At 41.4% G+C, this 22,788-nt stretch overlaps 1 long non-coding RNA gene across 1 annotated transcript in view; it reads left to right on the top strand.

The window, feature by feature from the left end:
- The window catches only part of LOC142153039 (uncharacterized), a 325,397-nt gene that overhangs the window by 249,820 nt on the left and 52,789 nt on the right, over positions 1-22,788 (top strand). The gene's annotated exons all lie outside the window — the stretch shown is intronic.

Below are 22,788 nucleotides of genomic sequence, written 5' to 3'. Positions count from 1 at the left end.
ATTGAACCAGACCATTCAACACTGGCCTTTATTTTGCTCACCATTCTCTGCAAATTCTAGAGACTGTTGTGTGTGAAAATCCAGCTTATGAGATACTCAAACCATCCTGTCTGGCACCAACAATCATTCCACGGTCAAAGTCACTTCGATCTCATTACTTTCCCATTCTGGTGTTTGGTCAGAACAACAGCTGAACTCTAGGCCGTGTCTGCATGCTTTTATGTATTGAGTCGCTGTCACATGATTGAATAGATATTTACATTAACGAGCAGGTGTGCCTAATAAAGTGGCCTCTGAGTGTACATTTATAAAACAGTATATTTACGTCTACAACAAATGTTACGACATATCTTCAATAATACAATCTTACATACCGAACATATTAGAGTCCATCATTGATGGTACAGTATCTCTACATGTACCTTCAGCTTCCATTACTGATCTTATTGTGTATAAATAAATGTGTACAAGTACCTTCCTCATGTATGTTTGTGTATGTATCCCAGATTCTATTACAAACACTAACATAACTACAACTCCTATCATCACACACAGTACTACTGCTTCCAGTATAAATTTCTGCTCCTGTACAAACATCACCGTCACTGCTCCAAGTACAAACTATTATGAACGGTACAAACACCACTGCTCCATGTACAAACTATTATGAACAGTGCAAACACCACTGCTCCAAGTACAAACTATTATGAACAGTGCAAACACCACTGCTCCAAGTACAAACTATTATGAACAGTGCAAACACCACTGCTCCAAGTACAAACTATTATGAACAGTACAAACACCACTGCTCCATGTACAAATTCCACTGCTTCAGCACCAACACCCTTGTTTCTGCACTTAATGACCTCTCTGCTACAGACAGCACAACCTCTGTTCTGTGCACAGCCTCTCTAGTACACACAACACAAATGTTTGCTATGCATAGTCCAAACCATATTGATGCACGTATAAACTATGCATACAACAACTTCACCCTGTTCCCAAAAGTATCCATATCCCAATGCTGTTCAAAGAATCCTTATCTCACTACAATTCAATATTAACCATTATCCCAATTATAATTGTCCCATAATATCCATACATCACATCAACCTTTATTACTCTGCTCCCATGGCAATCACTGCTGCCTTGCTTCAAGTTACAATTGTCCTTCCCCCCACAATCCATATGCTTATCCACAGAACACCACTTCTCCAAGTAAGCACATCACACTGATCCCAAAAATTCACACATAACATCAAACCGAGCATTTTCTATCACACCTAGGGGCATATTTAACAATAGACGGTATTGCACTATCGTGCACTTACCGTGTAATTAGGTAATGGAAGTCTCCAATTGATATTTATGAAAGCTCCATCGGACTGTTTAATCTCGAAAACCATTAATTTTCTCTGCACTCAGTTATTTCTAGCAGTCACCATACAACAGTATGGTGACTGCTCGGGGCCGGCATTTAACAAGTTCCGAAAAAACAAATTTTTCGGAAACTTGTAATGTAAATGTACGCCAGCTATCATAGGAACTGTTACAGAATCTTTTCTTCCTCTGTATGTCCAGCTCTGCTCCGGAGAGAAGAGCTGGACAGCGCATGTGCAGGGAGTGATCTTGTGATCCCTCCCTGTCATCTGATCTCATTACAGACTACAGATGCCGAAACACTAATCTCGTGTCTGTGCACAGCCTGGAGGTCTCTAGACTGCACATGCGCAGTTGCATCTACAAATGAAAAAAAAAAGAGGAGGAGGAGATCGGAATACAGCGCGTCCGAAGAGGCAGGGTAAGTATGATTTTTCTTTTCACAGAAACAGCAGATTATCGGGACTGCGGTTTCTGTGCTCCGGTTTTGATAAATTTGAGAAATGAATCAATACTTATCCGTCCGATAAGGATTGATAACCATTTCTCTATTTCTACGATAAATGATAAATGTGCCCCCTAATTACAATCATCACAATATAATAATCCTTACCATTTCCAAAACTCAGCACTCCTTCTTGAGTGTGCATGTGGGAGGATGTCCAAACAAGAATCTTGTTACAGACAAAGGGAAAGTGGAGGATTTCTTAACAGTATGTATGGTAAGTCCAAACACAAGAGGAAACAGCCAGGATGTTGGAAACAATGTACTTACCTATTAAATTTGATCTAATCTTTCTATCTAATACGACTCAGTATTAGAGGTCATCTCTACCCACCATTTCTTCACCTTATGCAAAGGTTTATGGCACGTTATTGTTTCATTGAGAAAGCATTTGGGAAACAAAGGATTCATTGCTTAAAGATGAGACTGCACTGTGGAGGGAGGATGAATCACTAGGGAACGGATGTGCGGTTTTGGTAGACAAGCAGCCTACTCATGTATTTAGCTGTATGAATTGTACATGTTATTTGCTGTATTACATTGGTTAAATATATTTTCTCTAGGTTTTTGGCATTTTTCTAAAAAAAAATGTACATTTGCAGCTGAGAGAAACTTTTCTTCTTTTGGATAGCTGCTAGTGTGCCTATAACAGCCTCAGGAGAAGTATTGTAAACATATTTCTATTTGCCTGCTTGTCTGGATGTAGCAACCAATGAAAAAGATGTTTAAAGTAAATACAATAATTAATTAACATTCATATAATTAGCTAAGTGGGTGCTGCTTTTGCTTAAACAGTTGTTTAATTTATTCACGCTCAAAACTTCTGCAAACTAAGTGGTCAGAGATCCCCATCTGTCCAATCAAGTATGTTAAAACGGAAAAACAGCTGGTTCTCATTTCTATTTTTTTTTTATGTTTAAATAGGATTAGATATGTTGAACTTAAATTAGTTACAAGATGTATTAAGGCGAGCAAAGTTTCAAAATGTGCATGCTTTAACATTGAAATTGAAAACTGTTGTTCCTATAACTGTTTCATCTAAATAATTCTTTAATAATCATTCCTCTCTATAAAGTTAACATATGGCAAATTTGTTAGCAATGATCTGAGAAAAATGTGCAAAATATCACTCATCATAAAATGCTTACTCAGCAGGAATGGATAAGGCTTAGGGCAGCACAGTGGCCTAGTGGTTAGCACTTCTGGCTCACAGAATTGGGGTCATGAGTTAGATTCCCAACCATGATCTTATCTGTGTGGAGTTTGTATGTTCTCCCTGTGTTTGCGTGTGTTTCCTCCAGGTGCTCCAGTTTCCTCCCACACTCCAAAAATATACTAGTAGGTTAATTGGCTGCTATCAAAATTGACCCTAGTCTCTCTCTCTCTGTCTGCCTCTCTCTGTGTGTGTGTATGTTAGGGAATTTAGGCTGTAAGCTCCAATGGGGCAGATACTGATGTGAATGAGTTCTCTGTACAGTGTTGCGGAATGAGTGGAGCTATATAAATAAATGATGATGATGAACCATTGTTTTTTTAATTTTATTTAAAAACAAAGCATTAGTAAAACTTTGTGTGAAATCGCTTGTCACATACAATATGTTTGACGTGTTCAATACTCGTTTTAAAGTACAGTTCATATGTGTATAAAGATGCTTACAAATGTATTCACAATCTGTTTTCTAACATGAATTTTTCATCTTGCTTTAGCCAACGCATGTGAAAACGCATGTGTAAATGCTTGGTAACTGCATGTAGGTGTCTTCACAATGCGTTCCCATAGAGATGAATGGACTTTTTCAAATACATTGGCTGCATTTAAATAGAGCAAGAAACATTAAAAACTCTGTACCACAATGCAACTGAAGTTAAATTGTCCCACTGATTGTAATGGGTTTAATTTTCACATATGTTTACATGGTTTAAAAATGCTAGTAAATAGCATCATTTTAATGCCAGTGGTTATTTACATTTTTGTATTTGTTTCAATAGAGTTAATTTGTCTGGATTTATAGTTCTATTTTTAATACGTTCTTTTTGGTAATGTAATTTGAATGATTTATCAAACATTGTGAATAACTTTTTCCCTCATGATTGCTTAGAAATAAGTTCAGGTGGATATTACAAGCCATAGCGTTTTTTATATGCTTTTTAAAACACCTTAGTTTTAACTGCCTAGCACAGCATAAAGAACTGTCAATATACTACTTTATTAATTAGCATTTTTAGTTGATTAAAATAATCCCTTTTTTTTTTTTGACTGTTCATTATGCTAATGGCAAATCAGGGGCCAGTTCGCAATTTGGCTGTAACCGTTACTAAGGGAGGACCACAATGTCCATTTGCGTAGCGTATCTGGCATGATTCTGCACTGTGCATACCCAGGTACAGATGCTATGCCAATGAGTGCAAGTGTATGTAATTCATAAGTGCATGCATCTGGCGCATATGGTCCCTTATGACTTGAGAGGCAGAATGGGGGAGGAAAGGGGCTGACTAACGTAGCCCATGTACAGTAAGGGCACATTAACGGAGATGCTGCTAATAAATCATGTGTTTTTCATAAGAACGTCATCTTCGTCCCAGGAAGCGTGTCCTCAGGCCATGTGTCAGCCTCTTTGGGATGTCAGCTGAGGTGATCCGTTACCACCTACCACCTCATGCCCTCATGGGCATTGCGCATTTTGCAGAGTGGCCTAGAGCTCCTGCACAACATCCCAACCTCAATACCACTGCTGACCAAAATTCCAGACCATGGGGGGTGTTGAGGGAGAAATGTCCCAGCTTACCTTTAGTCGTCTGCTGAAGGTGGTGCTGCGGATTTTCCTGTGGCGCGTTCATCAATTTATTCATCTGCCACTCGATAAGGAGTCCTTTGTACCTGTTATGTAGCTATTAGGTACTTTTCAATTTTAACTTATTGCTTATTGTAGGCTCATTTTATTGTCTAAACATATATTATTTTATGCTACTTGTAAAAGGAGCATTTGGAACATATTCAATTTAATGACAAATGACTCTTTGCATAATGTTGTATTTCCTTACAAATCTGTTGAATAGTGTTAGATGTTTATAGCGGCAAATAATACAAAATATTTGAATACCTTTTAACACACTTGTGTCCCTATACACCCACATGTATTTTTTTGTTATTTTTGTACCCTTTTTTTCAAAGGAGACGAGGCTTACCCCTTTTCGCTCTTGACTCCTCACTCCAATTTTACATCCATACACAGAGCAAGAGGTCACACACAATTTCGTGCATTCCTAAACCAGATCTGTTATAGAACAGATGTTCTGTTTCCTTGACCGGTCTGGGGGAGCACTTATATATGCATCAGATATTGTGTGTGACATCATAGCTCTGTGGGTGACATTTCATCATCATCATCATCATTTATTTATATAGCGCCAACATATTCCATAGCACTTAACAATTGGGGACAAACACAGTAAACTAATAAACAAACTGGGTAAAACCAACAAAGAGGTGAGAAGGCCCTGCTCGCAAGCTTACAATCTATGGGACAATGGGAGTTTGACACATCAGGTTAAGTCTACATTTGCAGTTGGCCCAGCCAGACTGCAAAAGTAAAAGTGACTCATAAGCTAAATGATCCTGTTACACAACAATGTTGGTCAAGGGGTAGTTGTATAACGGGTGGTAATAGGGTAATAATATTGCCATATGGAGTGAGGTTTCAAAGTTGCTGGCCAGGAGGAAGATGACGTCACTGATGCGCTTCCACATTCATAGGACTATGCCTTATTGAAGGCATATGTGATTAATGACTACGTTTGAATCAGTTGCATTTTTATGCTTACAATAATGTAAAAAAAAATAAAAGTTTTCTTCAAGCTGTTTATGTTGTGAATTTAACAATCAAAATAATAATATGCAAAGAAACAAAGGTAATGCCAGACATGATTTGGCTTTTCTTATTATTTTACCTTCTGGCCCCATGTATGAAATATCAAGGCTTCCAAGTCACCAGAGCAGAGGATGGTACAACCACAGAAGCAGGTGATGCACCCTCTGGCTCAGCATGCTCCGGCTAGCCGGAAGCGGCTGTTGCAATAGGGCCTGGTGCGATGGGCCTCTGTTGTGCAAAGTTTGTTGCCTTTATGGCACAAAAACTCTCAAATGCTCTTAACATTTGCACATGGCACTCCTTCATCTCTTTAAAAGTAGACAGATGCCTATGGGTGGAATTCTCATAAGCGGGCTTGGGAAGAAGCCCTGGGAGGACCTCTAGATAACGAGGACTGGGAAGAAATAAGAGCTAATATAGCCTCCAGTTCAATCTGTGTGAAATGGAACGAAAACGCTTATAAACTCCTTTATCGATGGTACTTGGTCCCAACAAAACTGCAAAAAATCTTACCGGACTTGTCCAGCACATGCTGGAGAGGATACAGGATGGAAGGAATCCTTCTTCCATATTTGGTGGCAGTGTCCCAAACTTGCCCTGTTCTGGATGTAACTTCGGAACTTTGCGTCACCACTACTGCAGATTGACATCCCGACCTCCTTCCAGCCTCCCACCTACCGCCCTCCTTATCCTGCCCTCCTCCTACCTCCCTCCTCATCATTCTCCTCTCCTCCACTCTCCGTCTCTGCCTCCGTTCTCCCCCTTTCCTCCACCTACTCTTGCGTCTCTGTCCGTCCTACACGCTCCTTAGATTGTACGCTCCTTCGAGCAGGGCCTCCTCTCCTCCTGTTCGCCACCACCTTAACTATGCTCTCCATCTCCTTGTCTCCTCCGTGAGGTCCTCCTGCCCTTCTACCCCTCTAGCAACCCCGCTGGGGGCTCTCACCTCTCATCTAGCTGTACATTGAGCTTCCAATTTACTGTGCTTTTTTGTTAACTGTACCGTGCTGTCTCACCCTGTATCGTGTTTCTGTCTGTCCCTGTACGGCGCTACGGATACCTAGTGGCGCCTTATAAATAAACATTAATAATAATAGTCCCCTACTCTCACAGGTTTTTCCTCCTCCCTCTTGGGATTTCAGCGGCTACCAAACATCAAATGAAGATATTCCGTCACATAGTTTCTGCTGCTCTGTGCCAAACAGCCACTGATTGGAAGCAGCCCTTTGTGCCATCACTGCAGACGATTATCAGCAGAATATGGTACACGTATAAAATGGAATATATGACATGTATTTTCTGCGATACCTCTAAATCATTTAATAAGGTCTTGGCACCGTGGACCTCATACTCCAAATTCAAATTCCTTTCATTACATGACTCTTTAACATCACTCCATCTGGATCCTTCCCTTCACCCTCTACCTCAACCTTCCCATCTCTCCCCTCCTAATTTAACTATTCTACCACACTGCTTTTTTCTATTCACCTTTAGGAAGCTGCCACACCACCCCCCTTTTAACTTACTTTTGTCCAACTGCTTTCTTTTTAGATATTCCTTTCTCTCCTTATTGTAAAATCAGGCCAATATCTATACTGTTTATCTTTTCTAATGGACTCTGTTTTATTATCTGTATTTTTATATACCATTAGTAACACATTGCGTCATTGATTGACATGTACTATTGGCCCTTGAAAAAATAAAATCTTTAAATAAATAAAAGTAGACAGATGCCTTGTAAAGTATTTTCTACATGGCTGCTGGATGTTTGCATGTCCAGGAAAATCTTCTGAGTTTCGTTTAGATGTTGAGTGTCAGGAGCTGGGGATATTGGTCTTTCTTGATGTCGTTCTTCAGCTCCTTCCTCATCTTCACTTTCACTCTGGCGCTGTTGCTTGCCATGTATAGCTCCCATAATGAAAACATTAAAACCATATTAAAATTATGTCAGACCTTTACATTTTTTAATATTGGTCATCAATGTTTGATTATATTTTGTACAACATTTGCCATCATGTATGTCGAGATATTTACTAGTAGACTTCATTACACATTCATTGTTATATACAACTGCACATGATGTTAGTTTTTTGAGTTATTTTGATTGCTTGTTATTACAAGAAAGAGAGAGAATTTTAAAATCTAAAAATCACATGTCTTAGGCCACATGTGTGGAATGGAAGAAGGTTGGTATTGTCAGAATTTAATATTACCATAAAATTTATTTTCTGCTGGTTAGCTTACTCACCTCTTTTTGATTTCTGATACTATTATACATATGGGAGACACAGCATTGAACTGCTCTGTGATCTCCACCAAGATGCAGTGTTTAGCCCAGGGTTTCCCAAACCCAGTCCTCAGAGCTCCCTAGCAGTGCAGGTTTTCCATATCTCCTTGCTGGAGCACAGGTGTATTCATTACTGACTGACACATTGTAACAGATCCACAGGTGGTCCTAATTATGTCACATATGACCCAGAAAACCTGCACTGTTGGGGAGCCTTAAGGACTGGGTTTGGGAAACCCTGGTTTAGCCCCTGCTGATAGCTGCTAGGTAGTCTGGTACAGCTTATCCACCAAAAGCTACTCTAGCAGCTCTACTTATTGAAAGCTAAAATTGGGCAGGCGCTGCTTTGTGGTGTACAAAGAAAAAAAGAGTTGGAGGCACACCATAAATATATATATATGGAAAATTATGAAGTTCAAAGTAATGCTTCAAATTCCTGGATGGTCCTCTAGGACCATAGGTATTAGTCCAGTTTGGTAGACATTGAAAGGCAGAAAAACAAAAGTATGAGATCAGTGTGTTAGTGATAGCCCATCACCCTGAAGAATACACACCCAAAGGAATAAATAAAAGTTGTTCTCTCAGTAATATATAATCAGCATTCTCTCCAAGGAGGTAGTTGCATGCTACTTTGCTGATTGTACTACCTCCTTGGAGAGAATGCTGATTATGTATTACTGAGAGAACAACTTTTATTTATTCCTTTGGGTGTGTATTCTTCAGGGTGATGGGCTATCACTAACACACTGATCTCATACTTTTGTTTTTCTGTCTTTCAATGTCTACCAAACTGGACTAATACCTATGGTCCTAGAGGACCATCCAGGAATTTGAAGCATTACCTTGAACTTCATAATTTTCCACTGAACTTGGGCTATCTATCCCAGTAACACACCATTGTGCGCCGAATCCTGTACTTTATTTACTCTAATATATTGAGACCATTTCATTTGGCGTAAAAGATCGTTTGTGCATGTCTACAAAGATCTAATAAAAGGTTCTAATCAGGTAGTGTTCGTAAATGAAAGATGTCCCTAGTATTTACAGCTGTGTTAAACCAATACTTTGTATGCTGCAATGTTAGCAGTCACTGATCTTTCAGAATCTTATATATGTTATAATAGAAGTGTACCCCAATATTCCTAACACATTAGGCAGATATGATCCATAGCGTTTGTATAAGTCTATAAGTTTCCTGTCACGGGCACTAGGAGTCTTTGCCCAGGATATCACCAGATGTAGTCTTACCAGAGTAGTGTATACACACAGTGGTCCTCTAAAAGTAGGGTGACTAGCGGAACAGGAGAATCAGCAGATGGTGAGAGGATGCTAAAGGAAAGTCTATGACTAGCAGCAACTGGTTATGGATTAGACAATATGAACACGAGGATCTTGATGGACGTGAAGACGTGAGGAAAGTCAGTGGTCTACGTACAGCAAGTTGTACCACTGCTATAGGGAGAGGAGTTGTCCAGGAATAGATAGGAGGTAGTGAAGTCAGTGGTCTGCGTACAGCAAGTTGTACCACTGCTTATAGTGAGGAAACTTGTAACTGCTGCCAATAGGAAACTGGGAGTCAGTGGTCTGCGTTCAGCAAGTTGTACCACTGCTAGAGGTGAGGATAGGCACTAGTGTAGATGAGTGGAACATAGAAGGTAACACGGAGAGCACAAGGAACTTGATCCCAAATGGTATATACAATACAATAGCAAATGACAAGCGCTGCTTGAGAGATACAAAGTCACTACTGAGATCCAGGTCAAATGAGACAAAGTCAATAGCATCTAAATCTTCTTAAGATAGAGGACTCCGTAGATGAGCAGGACACAGTCCAAGCGGATATGCAATAAACTAGTAAAGTCAATAGAAGGTAAGCATACCACGATTCAGTTGAGCAGGCTGTCACGAGAGAAACACAGGAATAGCTGAGCGGCTGAACGCCGACATGAGTAAAGACCACAGGAGAGTGGTAGCGGTAATCCGTGTCTGTGTAGCACACAGGCAGAGAACTTGACACGAGTGAAGCAATGATGATTCATGCAGAAATCAGCAGGAACTGAAGACACGATGAAACACATGAGAGTTGAAGCGGTCTGGAAACCGGCAATGCAATAGTCAGGAATCAGCTGGGACTGAAGACCCGATGAAACACAGGAGAGTTGAAGCGGTCTGGAAACCGGCAATGCAATAGTCAGGAATCAGCTGGAACTGAAGACCCGATGAAACAAAGGAGAGTTGAAGCGATCTGGAAACCGGCAATGCAATAGAGAGGAATCAGCTGGAACTGAAGACACGAGGAGAAACACAGGAACACCTTCAGAGACTCACAGAGAATGAGACTCCAAGAACAGGCAACAAGGTAATGACCACAGGTGCTTTAAATAGGGAGTGTTGCCTGATCAGCCAATTAACTAAAAGCAACAGGTCTGAAGGGTTCATAGAGGCTGCGCATGCGCAGACCATCAGGATGGCGGACGGCCACGGTTCCTAATAACAGGAGAAGAGGCACTCACGGTCCGGTGAGTGACATTTCCCAATATTATGGTTAATAAGAGGATCTATTCTACCTAGGCGCTCTTGGGGTAGTTAACCCTATGTGTTCACACTACTGCCAGTGGGACGACTTAATTTGCAAAAGATCATTTTACCGTTTCAAAATTATTTCTTATTATCTCATCAATATTACAGTGAATAATCAATAAAGAGCTAATAAATAAACATATGACCTCTTTTATTACCCAAATATTCCACTCACTTACAAATATGGCTCAATGGGGATTTACATGTGATTGCTAACTAGAGATTCATATAAACGGCAGTACCTTGAACCATGGTTATATCTGAAGCTGAATAGATTTGACAGCGGATGAAGCTTATATTAAGTGGTAGACTCGATCTTGGACTTTAAACAGGTCTGTATTTTTCATTGATTGATTTTTTAAGCAGTGCCCGAGATATCTAAATCAACTTTAATAAGTTAAAACACTTCCGGTGGTGATATCTAAAGTTATAAAATGTTTAACCATCCGTGAGCTGTAAAAGTATTGTTAGTAATCTGGCGGAAATGAGATCAGATTCTGATCAAATTTTCAGGTAGAGTGAATCCTAAACTAAATTCCCCTGAGCTTGATTAATCCACACCACCTCTAAAACCCTAACATACGTTTCACTAAATGCTTCACCTTAGAGGCTGCTTTGTGGTGGCTTCTCTGGGCCCAGGAATTTCATCCTTAGACTGCGACATGTTTTTGAATTGATTTCTACTCTATATAGTGCAATAACGAAATGGATGTCAAGTGTCAAAAAATGCCAATACAAACTCCAACTCTTCTGCTCTATAGTGTCTGAAGAGGTTTATATAAGCATTGTTCTCTTGCAATTTGTTGCATAGTTACGCCTTATGGCGTCTGTACGACCCAATATCATCAAAGGGGATGGAATAGGTACTCCAGTATAGATAAATGGTTATACATTATAGCATATCCGCCCTTTTAGATATGTTCTTGAAGGGAGCCATGGCTTACATGCCAACACACACAAGTATCCTGCAAGCCAATCGGTGAGGAAAATGTTGAAATGCTTCATCACTTGCAAACATGCGGTCGAGGAGCTTCTCCCATGCTGAGCTTTCACCACTGATGAGGGTAATGGATAATTTTTTGGGTCTAAGCCACAATATGTCCGCAATGCGGACAGGCACTATTTGAGGTGCAAAGTGGACAGCAGGTACTCAGAATCACAGCTTGAGCACCGCTGGATCTACCACTGCAAGAGACAGCCAGAGCACCTTACGGGAATTAGGAACCATATTGCCAGACATAAATTCACTATTACAAGTAACAAAATATTAATTAATAGTTCCATCTGGACCATGTAATTATCCCAGTGCAGATGGTAAAATATTAAATATTGTAATGTTGCTTCTAATACCTGTCACACGACAAGGTGCAACACACGCTATTTAATAGTGATGTTACCTGTGTGATTACATAGAATTGAAGATATTTTATTTTGTTAACACCTTCTAGGTCAAGCTCATTATGCAAGTGGTGTAGAGGTGTTTATTAAAGATTGTCTAATACTGGACTAATTATTATTATTACCCCACAAGACCTGCCGTTTTAAGAATGCGCTGACCAAGTCATCTAGCCATTACAAATTGGTCCTTGTCAAAGTCGCTCAGAGCCTTATGCTTGCCCATTTTGCCTGCTTCCAAGACATCAACTTCAAGAACTGACTGTTTACTTGCTGCTTATTATATGCCACCCCTTGACATGTGCCATTGTAAGGAGATAGTGTTATTCACATCACTTGTCAGTGATTTTTATGTTGTGGCTGATCGGTGTATCTGCATTGTGACTATGGATTCATACTTCCTTGATACAGTAGCTATTGTTCAGTGATCTCTATGACTGTTATATTCTATTTAATGTGGTGAAAGCACTTGAGTAGGCATGGTTTATAGGAGCAAGTGTTAAAAGCGTGGGTAATTTAGACTAGGAACAGTGTATGGTAATAGCTGGTGCAAAAAACATATTTAACATGCTTCCTCTCCTTTAACAATCACCTATAAAAAACTCCCAGCCTACATCTATTGCTTGTCTGTTGTTTGCTCTGGAGATATACCTGGGTAATGCTATTGTAATTTGTGCTGCCTCGACTAAGCACAGCAATGGGCCAGAAGAAGCCTCATGCTAAGGTGCATAACAGAAAAAATGAAGCTCCCATTTTTTTTGCAGCTTGTGTAACTAGGGTGGAGATTCTAGGACAGCTGCCAGTTTCTCACAGTGCTATAATTGTCAGAGATATAGTTCAGAATTCAGGGATATTTAATTGTTTACTTTCACACCTCTTTCACTGATTTTTTTATTTTTTTATTTTGACAGTTGTGTCTTTATGGGCCTTGCATCTTTCTACGTTATGTTGCAGTAAACATCTTAAATCCATCTTAAATGCCACATAAAAACTGATCTTCCTCTCTCGATTCTCTACATCTGCCGCTCCAGTTTGGAAATCCCTACATTGGCTGCCCATGTCCTCCAGAATCCAATTCAAATTACTCACCCTTACCTACAAACAGTCGCTGGCTGAGCTGGAGGGCTTGTGCCCACTGGGCCGGTCCCATAGTGGGCTTGGTCACTGGGCTACTTGCATTTTTTTTCCTTTAAAATGTTCCTAATTGGCTGCTGAGCTTATTCTAGCCCCATGGGCTAAAACTTGCCAGCCACCCTGCTTACATAGCCCTCAACAGCCTTTAAATCTTTAAATACTTTCTGAAAATACATTTCTTTATTAGAGATTACTCTTCTTCCAACTATACTGCTCACACTATTTACTTAGTTTGCAGGTCATAGATTCCTGCAAACTTGTACTATAGACACACAAAAACCAATTACTAGAAAAAAATTAAAATGTGAAAAAAAAGGACAATGAAATGAATCTCCTCTTACTCTAATAACTTAAAACCAAATAGGACCTGAATAAGCAGTATTTTAGAAGACAAATTATAGTTTAAAAAAATTAAGGTGGTGTCCCAAGAAGTAATAGAAGTCATGGTTCTGAAATGGTATTTAATCATTTACATTCTCAGACCACAATTTGGCAAATGCTTGCAAAAATCATTTGCACAAGGGCGCTTCCCAAAACGGAAAGAGGACATACCTACACGGCAAACAAGCGCTAGCTATAACACATAATAGTGTAATTAATGTCTGACACTTGTTTTATACTTTTTTGATGCATATTTAGACAGATTATTATTGTCCATTTTTTGTAGTTCAAAATAATAAAGTATACATATATGTCTCTTCATGAATAGATTAAGATAAATATAGGTGTGTAATCATATGTAAATAATATCTGTATAAGCAATGACAAAAATCCGTTAATTATTAAATGGGCCCCATAATCACATCAATGCTCATTGGAAAGATTTGTATTATGGATAACGCACCCCTTACTGTAAATTATAAAAGGATAGTAGATGTCATCTCCGCGATCTGTGGCTCTATAAAACCACTTGATCTGTGGCTTTTTGTGCCTTTATTTGGTCGTGGGTGACACTCCTTGGTGACTTTTACCTTTTAATCATTTAACGAAGGACGGTTCTGTTTCAATCCACAAAATTATTGTAGCTATGAATCTTGGCAAAGTAATGCCTGATCTTACTTCTTGGTAGGGTGCCTTACCTGATCCTAGACATAAATAAGATACAGTACGAGGCTGGGAAGCCATACACCACCTCTGACTGGAGATCAGCCCAGATCTGACCATGTTTAATTAGTGGCAAGATAAACTAGGGATGTGCACCGGCGACTTTTGAGGTCTCGTGTTTTGTGTTTTGGATCCGGATTTTCGTTATTTTTGAGGTTCGGATTTGTCTCGCAAAACACTTGACGAAAGGTCTCGGTTCGGATTTAAGGTATTGGATTCGGATTTTTTTTGAAAAAAACATAAAAAGTTTAAAAATCAAGTTTTTGGGCTTATTTTCACTCCTAGGCTATTATTAACCTCAATAACATTCAATAACAAGCATTTCCACTAATTTACAGTGTATTCTGAACACCTCACAATATAGTTATTAGTCCAAAACGTTGCAAAAAGGTATCTTTCTGGACTGCGTAGAGGAGTGGGTCACCACAATATCTTAAAAACCCTGAACTTTTATGATTCGCACCAATAATTGTACCTGGACTGCGTAGAGGAGTGGGTCACCACAATATATTAAAAACCCTGAACTTTTATGAATCGCACCAATAAATGTACCTGGACTGCGTAGAGGAGTGGGTCACCACAATATATATAATAAGAAAACCATCAACTAGTTTGATTCGCACCAATAAATGTACCTGGACTGCGTAGAGGAGTGGGTCACCACAATATATTAAAAACCCTGAACTTTTATGAATCGCACCAATAAATGTACCTGGACTGCGTAGAGGAGTGGGTCACCACAATATATATAATAAGAAAACCACCAACTTGTTTGATTCGCACCAATAAATGTACCTGGACTGCGTAGAGGAGTGGGTCACCACAATATATTAAAAACCCTGAACTTTTATGAATCGCACCAATAAATGTACCTGGACTGCGTAGAGGAGTGGGTCACCACAATATATATAATAAGAAAACCATCAACTTGTTTGATTCGCACCAATAAATGTACCTGGACTGCGTAGAGGAGTGGGTCACCACAATATATTAAAAACCCTGAACTTTTATGATTCGCACCAATAATTGTACCTGGACTGCGTAGAGGAGTGGGTCACCACAATATCTTAAAAACCCTGAACTTTTATGAATCGCACCAATAAATGTACCTGGACTGCGTAGAGGAGTGGGTCACCACAATATATATAATAAGAAAACCATCAACTTGTTTGATTCGCACCAATAAATGTACCTGGACTGCGTAGAGGAGTGGGTCACCACAATATATTAAAAACCCTGAACTTTTATGAATCGCACCAATAAATGTACCTGGACTGCGTAGAGGAGTGGGTCACCACAATATATTAAAAACCCTGAACTTTTATGAATCGCACCAATAAATGTACCTGGACTGCGTAGAGGAGTGGGTCACCACAATATATTAAAAACCCTGAACTTTTATGAATCGCACCAATAAATGTACCTGGACTGCGTAGAGGAGTGGGTCACCACAAGATATATTAAAAACCCTGAACTTTTATGAATCGCACCAATAAATGTACCTGGACTGCCTAGAGGAGTGGGCACTGGGCACCACAATAAAATATATAAAAAACCTTCAACAGGTCTGCATTACACTACACATACGGCTGCTCCTCCATCCTCTCCATCATATACATGTTGGAGTTTTAGCGTGTGACAACCTCTTGTTTTTGATAATGTCAGTGCATTTTGAATATTTTTCAATTTGCCCCACACCACTGAATGTACTTTATCTATGATACGCATCTATCTATCTTGACTGCGTAGTGTGGTGGCCCCGGTACACAATTTGGTACCGAGGCCACAATATAATTAAAAAACCCTCCACGTGTCAGAATTCCACCAAACAAGTATCTGGACTGCGTAGTGGGGTGGCCCCGGTACCCAACTTGATACCGGGGCCACAATAAAATAAATACACCCTCCACGTGTCAGAATTCCACCAAACAAGTATCTGGACTGCGTAGTGGGGTGGCCCCGGTACCCAATTTGATACCGGGGCCACAATAAAATAAATACACCCTCCACGTGTCAGAATTCCACCAAACAAGTATCTGGACTGCGTAGTGGGGTGGCCCCGGTACCCAACTTGATACCGGGGCCACAATACCTCCTCCAAACATGCTACAGACAATTCGTCATTGAGATCCCATCAAGTATGTTAAAGACAGACAGGGTCCAAGTGTTATTAGTTGACTTTGTAAAGAAAAAAACTGTCCCTGTTGCACATAGTCGTGCAATGAAGACTTACTTTTTCATCATCATCATCATCATTTATTTATATAGCGCCACTAATTCCGCAGCGCTGTACAGAGAACTCATTCACATCAGTCCCTGCCCCATTGGAGCTTACAGTCTAAATTCCCTACTATAGACACACACTCACACAGACAGACCGAGAGGGAGACAGACAGACAGACAAAGAGGGAGAGCCTAGGGTCAATTTTGATTGCAGCCAATTAACGTACCAGTATGTTTTTGGAGTGTGGGAGGAAACCGGAGCACCCGGAGGAAACCCACGCAAACACAGTGAGAACATACAAACTCCACACAGATAAGGCCATGGTCGGGAATCGAACTCATGACCCCAGTGCTGTGAGGCAGACGTGCTATCCACTAGGCCACTGTGCTGCCCTGCCTTTTTCATTTAAAGGCACGATCTTTCAAGTGTAGTGTTTGTAAGTCTAAGTCATATTATACTTTTGGTAAAATTGGTTTTTTTTGTTCCTCTTTATGTTAATTAATTAGTAATAGAATTAAAGTAGGAAATAGAATTAAATAGAATTAAAGTAGGAAATAGAGTGGTATAGAGTTGTAGTGTGGTATAGATAGAGTGGTCCACACAATATAATAATAAAACCCTCAACTGGTCTGAATTCCACCAAACAAGTATCTTGACTGCGTAGTGTGGTGGCCCCGGTACACAATTTGGTACCGAGGCCACAATATAATTAAAAAACCCTCCACGTGTCGGAATTCCACCAAACAAGTATCTGGACTGCATAGTGGGGTGGCCCCGGTACCCAATTTGATACCGGGGCCACAATACCTCCTCAAAACATGCTCCAGACAATTCGTCATTGACAGACCCCAGACAGACAGGGTCGTAGTGTTATTGTTTGACTTTGTAAACCCAAAAAAATGTCCCTGTTGCACTTGCACATAGTCGTGCAATGAAGACTGACTTTTTCATTTAAAGGCACGATCTTTCAAGTGTAGTGTTTGTAAGTCTAAGTCATATTATACTTTTGGTAAAATTGGTTTTTTTTGTTCCTCTTTATGGTAATTAATTAGTAATAGAATTAAAGTAGGAAATAGAATTAAATAGAATTAAAGTAGGAAATAGAGTGGTATAGAGTTGTAGTGTGGTATAGATAGAGTGGTCCACACAATATAATAATAAAACCCTCAACTGGTCTGAATTCCACCAAACAAGTATCTTGACTGCGTAGTGTGGTGGCCCCGGTACACAATTTGGTACCGAGGCCACAATATAATTAAAAAACCCTCCACGTGTCGGAATTCCACCAAACAAGTATCTGGACTGCATAGTGGGGTGGCCCCAGTACCCAATTTGATACCGGGGCCACAATACCTCCTCAAAACATGCTCCAGACAATTCGTCATTGACAGACCCCAGACAGACAGGGTCGTAGTGTTATTGTTTGACTTTGTAAACCCAAAAAAATGTCCCTGTTGCACTTGCACATAGTCGTGCAATGAAGACTGACTTTTTCATTTAAAGGCACGATCTTTAAAGTGTCAGAAAGAGAGAGAAGACACAGGAGAGGAGAGTTGTAGCTGGGGACCTGGGGTGGAAGCTCCCAGGCTCCCCCAGCATTGCCTGGAAGTCTGAGCGTGGTGACTGAGCCAGGGCAAGGAATGTGTGCCCTGGATGAGGGGGAGAACTCCATGCCACTATAGTGAACCCAAGAGAGAGGGGGACACTGCACATGGAAGAGGCCCTGGAGTGAGGGCTGCTACAAGAGGCATGGTAGCTGTAGTGTCAGATCCTGAGGCTGAGAGTACACAGAGTGACGTGTCAGAGCACAGGAGACATTATCCCCGCAGAGAAGGGATGAGCTGCAGTTGAGAGGTCTGTTGTTGAAATAGGACATGCACACTTTAACAAACCAATCATTTCAGCGACAGGGCCTACCAAACAACTTTGACTGAAATGATTGGTTTGTTTGGGCCCCCACACCAAAAAAGCTATTCATCTCTCCCTGTACAGACTAAACAGGCTCTACTGAGGCAAGATGTCGTCCTCATCCTCAACCTCTGATTCCTCTCCCCCTACAGTGTGTACTTCCTCCTCATCACACATTATCAATTCGTCCCCACTGGACTCCACAACCACAGGTCCCTCTGTAGTATCTGGAGGGCAGTGCTGTACTTCATTGAGGAATTGATTATTCATTTTTATAAACATCATTTTTTCAACGTTGTGAGGAAGCAACCTCCTTCGCCGCTCACTGACCAGGTTCCCCGCTGCACTAAAAACTCTTTCCGAGTACACACTGGAGGGGGGACAACTCAGGTAAAATAGAGCCAGTTTGTACAGGGGCTTCCAAACTGCCTTTTTTTCCTGCCAGTAACAATATGGACTGTCTGACATGTCTACTTGGATGGTGTCAGCAAAGTAATCATCCACAATTTTTTCTATTGTGACAGCATCCAATGCAGCGAGAGTAGACATGTCTGCAATGGTTGGCAGGTCCTTCAGTCCGGACCAGATGTTATCAGCATCCCCGCCAGTGCCTCTTTTGGGAAAACTGAGCTTTTTCCTCGCAGCCATAGATGTGGAAGAAAATGAGGGTGGAGCTGTTGGCATGTCACGGTCCTCTTCAGAGGACAATCTCCTGACCAGCAGGTCTTTGCACCGCTGTAGATTTGTGTCCGCCGGAAACAGAGACACAACATACGCTTTAAACCGAGGATCGAGCACGGTGGCCAGAATGTATTCCTCTGACTTTAAAAGAGTGACCACCCTCGGATCCTGGCAAAGCGTACGAAGGGCTACATCCACAAGAGCTACATGCTTGCTGTAATCGCAATGGCTTACCAGCTCCTCCCTCACTTTCTCCAGCTGCTTCTGCAACAGCCTGATCAGGGGAATGACCTGACTCAAGCTGGCAGTGTCGGAACTGACTTCTCGTGTGGCAAGTTCAAATGGCTGCAGAACCTTGCACAACACGGAAATCAGTCTCCACTGCGCTTGACTCAGGCGCATCCCCACTCCTTTGCCTATGTCGTAGGTGGCTGTGTAGGCCTGAATGGCCTTTTGCTGCTCCTCCATCCTCTGCAGCATATAGAGGGTGGAGTTCCAGCGCGTCACAACCTCTTGTTTGAGGTGATGGCAGGGCAGGTTCAAGCTTTTTTGATGTGCCTCTAGTCTGCGGTAGGCACTGGCTGAATGCCGAAAGTGTCCAGCAATTTTGCGGGCCACCGCAAGCATCTCCTGCACACCCCTGTCACTCTTGAGGTAATGCTGCACCACCAAATTAATGGTGTGGGCAAAACATGGGACGTGCTGGAAATTGCCCATATTTAATGCCCGCACAATGTTACTGGCATTGTCTGACACCACAAATCCCCATGAGAGTCTAAGTGGGGTAAGCCACTGGGAGATAATTTCCCTCATTTTCTCTAATATGTTGTCAGCGTTGTGCCTCTTATTAAAGCCTGTAATGCACAATGTTGCCTGCCTTTGCATGAGCAGCCATTTTGTAGATGCTGCTACTGATGCAGCTGTTGCTGTTGCTGCGGAAGGGGATGCATCTACCCAGTGGGCTGTCACAGTCATATAGTCCTTCGTTTGCCCAGAACCACTTGTCCACATGTCCGTGGTTAAGTGGACAGTGGGTACAACCGCATTTTTAAGAGCACTGAGGACACTTGATCGTACTTCTCTGTACATTTTTGGTATCGCCTGCCTAGTGAAGTGGAATCTCGAGGGGATTTGGTACCGGGGACACAATACCTCCATCAACCCTCTAAATCCCACTCCACTGATGGCGGACACCGGGCGCACGTCTAACACCAACATTGCAGTTACAGCCGCAGTTATACGCTTTGCAATAGGGTGACTACTATCGTATTTGGTGGTCATGGCAAACGACTGTTGGACGGTCAATTGTTTGGTGAAAGACTTAGCGGTCTTACGACTTCCCCTCTGGGAAGATGACCGACTAACAGCAGCAACAGCAGCAGTGGCAGTAGTAGGCGTACCGCTGCAGGATTCCTCGGATGAATCCCGTATTGAGGAGGACTCAGTCTGGCTGGTGACTTGGGCTGCAGGACTGAATCTGATGGAGATTGTGGAGGAAGTTGACGAGGAGGGTGTTGCTGGTGTGTATCCAACTGGACCACGGGATTTAGGTGTCCCTGTACCGATGAGGGTCCTAGCCCCAGTTCCTGAACTAACCACTGAACTATGAAGGTTATTCAGGTGACGTATAAGGGAGGATGTTCCTAGGTGGGCAAGATCCTTACCCCTGCTTATTTGAGCTTTACATAAGCTACATATTGCCATACATTGGTTGTCTGGATTTGGATAAAAATAACTCCAGACCGAAGAGGTGCATTTTTTGGTCTTCTGACCAGGCATGACGATGGGCTTTTTCATCCCATGGACATCAGCTGTTTCCCCCCCTGGTGCCTCATTTACAATAACCACATCACCATCCTCATCATCAAGTTCCTCCACAGCGCCAGCTACATCATCAATAGCCTCCTCCCGAGCCACCTCTTCCCGTACAGTGATGGGAAGGTCAGGCTTGACAACCACCAACACCCTTGGACTCGCCTTGGGGATTTGTGATAATTTCTCTTTAGAAGGCAGAGTTGTTTGCTGTTTTGTTGCTGACAGCATAACTCTCTTCAATTTTTTGTAGGGGGGGGGAGGAGGAGGAGGGCTAAGATCCGTGGGTGAAGCTGAACCACTAGTCATGAACACGGGCCAGGGCCTAAGCCGTTCCTTGCCACTCCGTGTCGTAAATGGCATATTGGCAACTTTACGTTTCTCTTCAGATGATTTTAAGTTTCTCTTTTTGCTACTTTTTCTTAACTTGGGCTTTTTGGATTTTACATGCCCGGTACTACGAGATTGGGCATCGGGCTTGGAAGACGACGTTGATGGCATTTCATCGTCTATGTCATGACTAGTGGCAGCAGCTTCAGCATTAGGAGGAAGTGGGTCTTGATCTTTCCCTACTTTATCCTCCAAATTTTTGGTCTCCATTATATGTAGCACAAGATACTGCAGAATGTGTGAACTTGGTAATATTGCAGTACCAATGGACTTATACTGCTGGATTGGTTTTGCAAATTTGGTTATAATTATTATATATTTTTTTTATTTTTTATTTTTTTTTACTTTTTTTTTATTTTTAAAAAACTTGGGAATAGTGGGGAAATAACTATGCCCTTAGAAGCACAGAGCACAGGACACAGCACCACTGGACTGAACAGGACACGGCACAGGACCCAGCAGCACTACGGAACTCAGCAGGACAGAGCACAGGACACAGCACCACTGGACTGATACTGCAGAATGTGTGAACTTGGTAATATTGCAGTACCAATGGACTTATACTGCTGGATTGGTTTTGCAAATTTGGTTATAATTATTATATATTTTTTTTTTTTTAAATTTTTTATTATTTTTTACTTTTTTTTTATTTTTTAAAAACTTGGGAATAATGGGGAAATAACTATGCCCTTAGAAGCACAGAGCACAGGACACAGCACCACTGGACTGAACAGGACACGGCACAGGACCCAGCAGCACTACGGAACTCAGCAGGACAGAGCACAGGACACAGCACCACTGGACTGATACTGCAGAATGTGTGAACTTGGTAATATTGCAGTACCAATGGACTTATAATGCTGGATTGGTTTTGCAAATTTGGTTATTATTATTATATATTTTTTTTTTTTTTTTAATTTTTTATTTTTTTTTACTTTTTTTTTATTTTTTACAAACTTGGGAATAATGGGGAAATAACTATGCCCTTAGAAGCACAGAGCACAGGACACAGCACCACTGGACTGAACAGGACACGGCACAGGACCCAGCAGCACTACGGAACTCAGCAGGACAGAGCACAGGACACAGCACCACTGGACTGATACTGCAGAATGTGTAAACTTTGTAATATTGCAGTACCACTGGACTTTTACTGCTGAATGTGTGAACTTGGTAATATTGCAGTACCAATGGGCTTATACTGCAGGATTGGTTGTGAAAATTTTGTGGTAATTAAAAAATATTAAAGTAGTTTTTGGTATTTTATAAAAAAACTTTTTTTTATTTTTTTAAACACAGGGGAATATTGGGGAAATAACTATGCCCTTAGAAGCACAGAGCACAGGACACAGCACCACTGGACTGAACAGGACACAGCACAGGACCCAGCAGCACCACTGACCTCAGAAGGACAGAGCACAGCACACAGCACCACTGGACTGATACTGCAGAACACAGCACAGCACAGCACAGCACAGCACAGCACAGCACAGCACAGCACAGCACAGCACTAAACAGC

The sequence above is a fragment of the Mixophyes fleayi genome, chromosome 1 (assembly GCF_038048845.1).
Source record: "Mixophyes fleayi isolate aMixFle1 chromosome 1, aMixFle1.hap1, whole genome shotgun sequence".
Classification (NCBI taxonomy): Eukaryota; Metazoa; Chordata; class Amphibia; order Anura; family Limnodynastidae; genus Mixophyes; species Mixophyes fleayi.
Note: the sequence above shows the minus strand (reverse complement) of the source record. Positions and strands in the feature narration are given on the sequence as shown.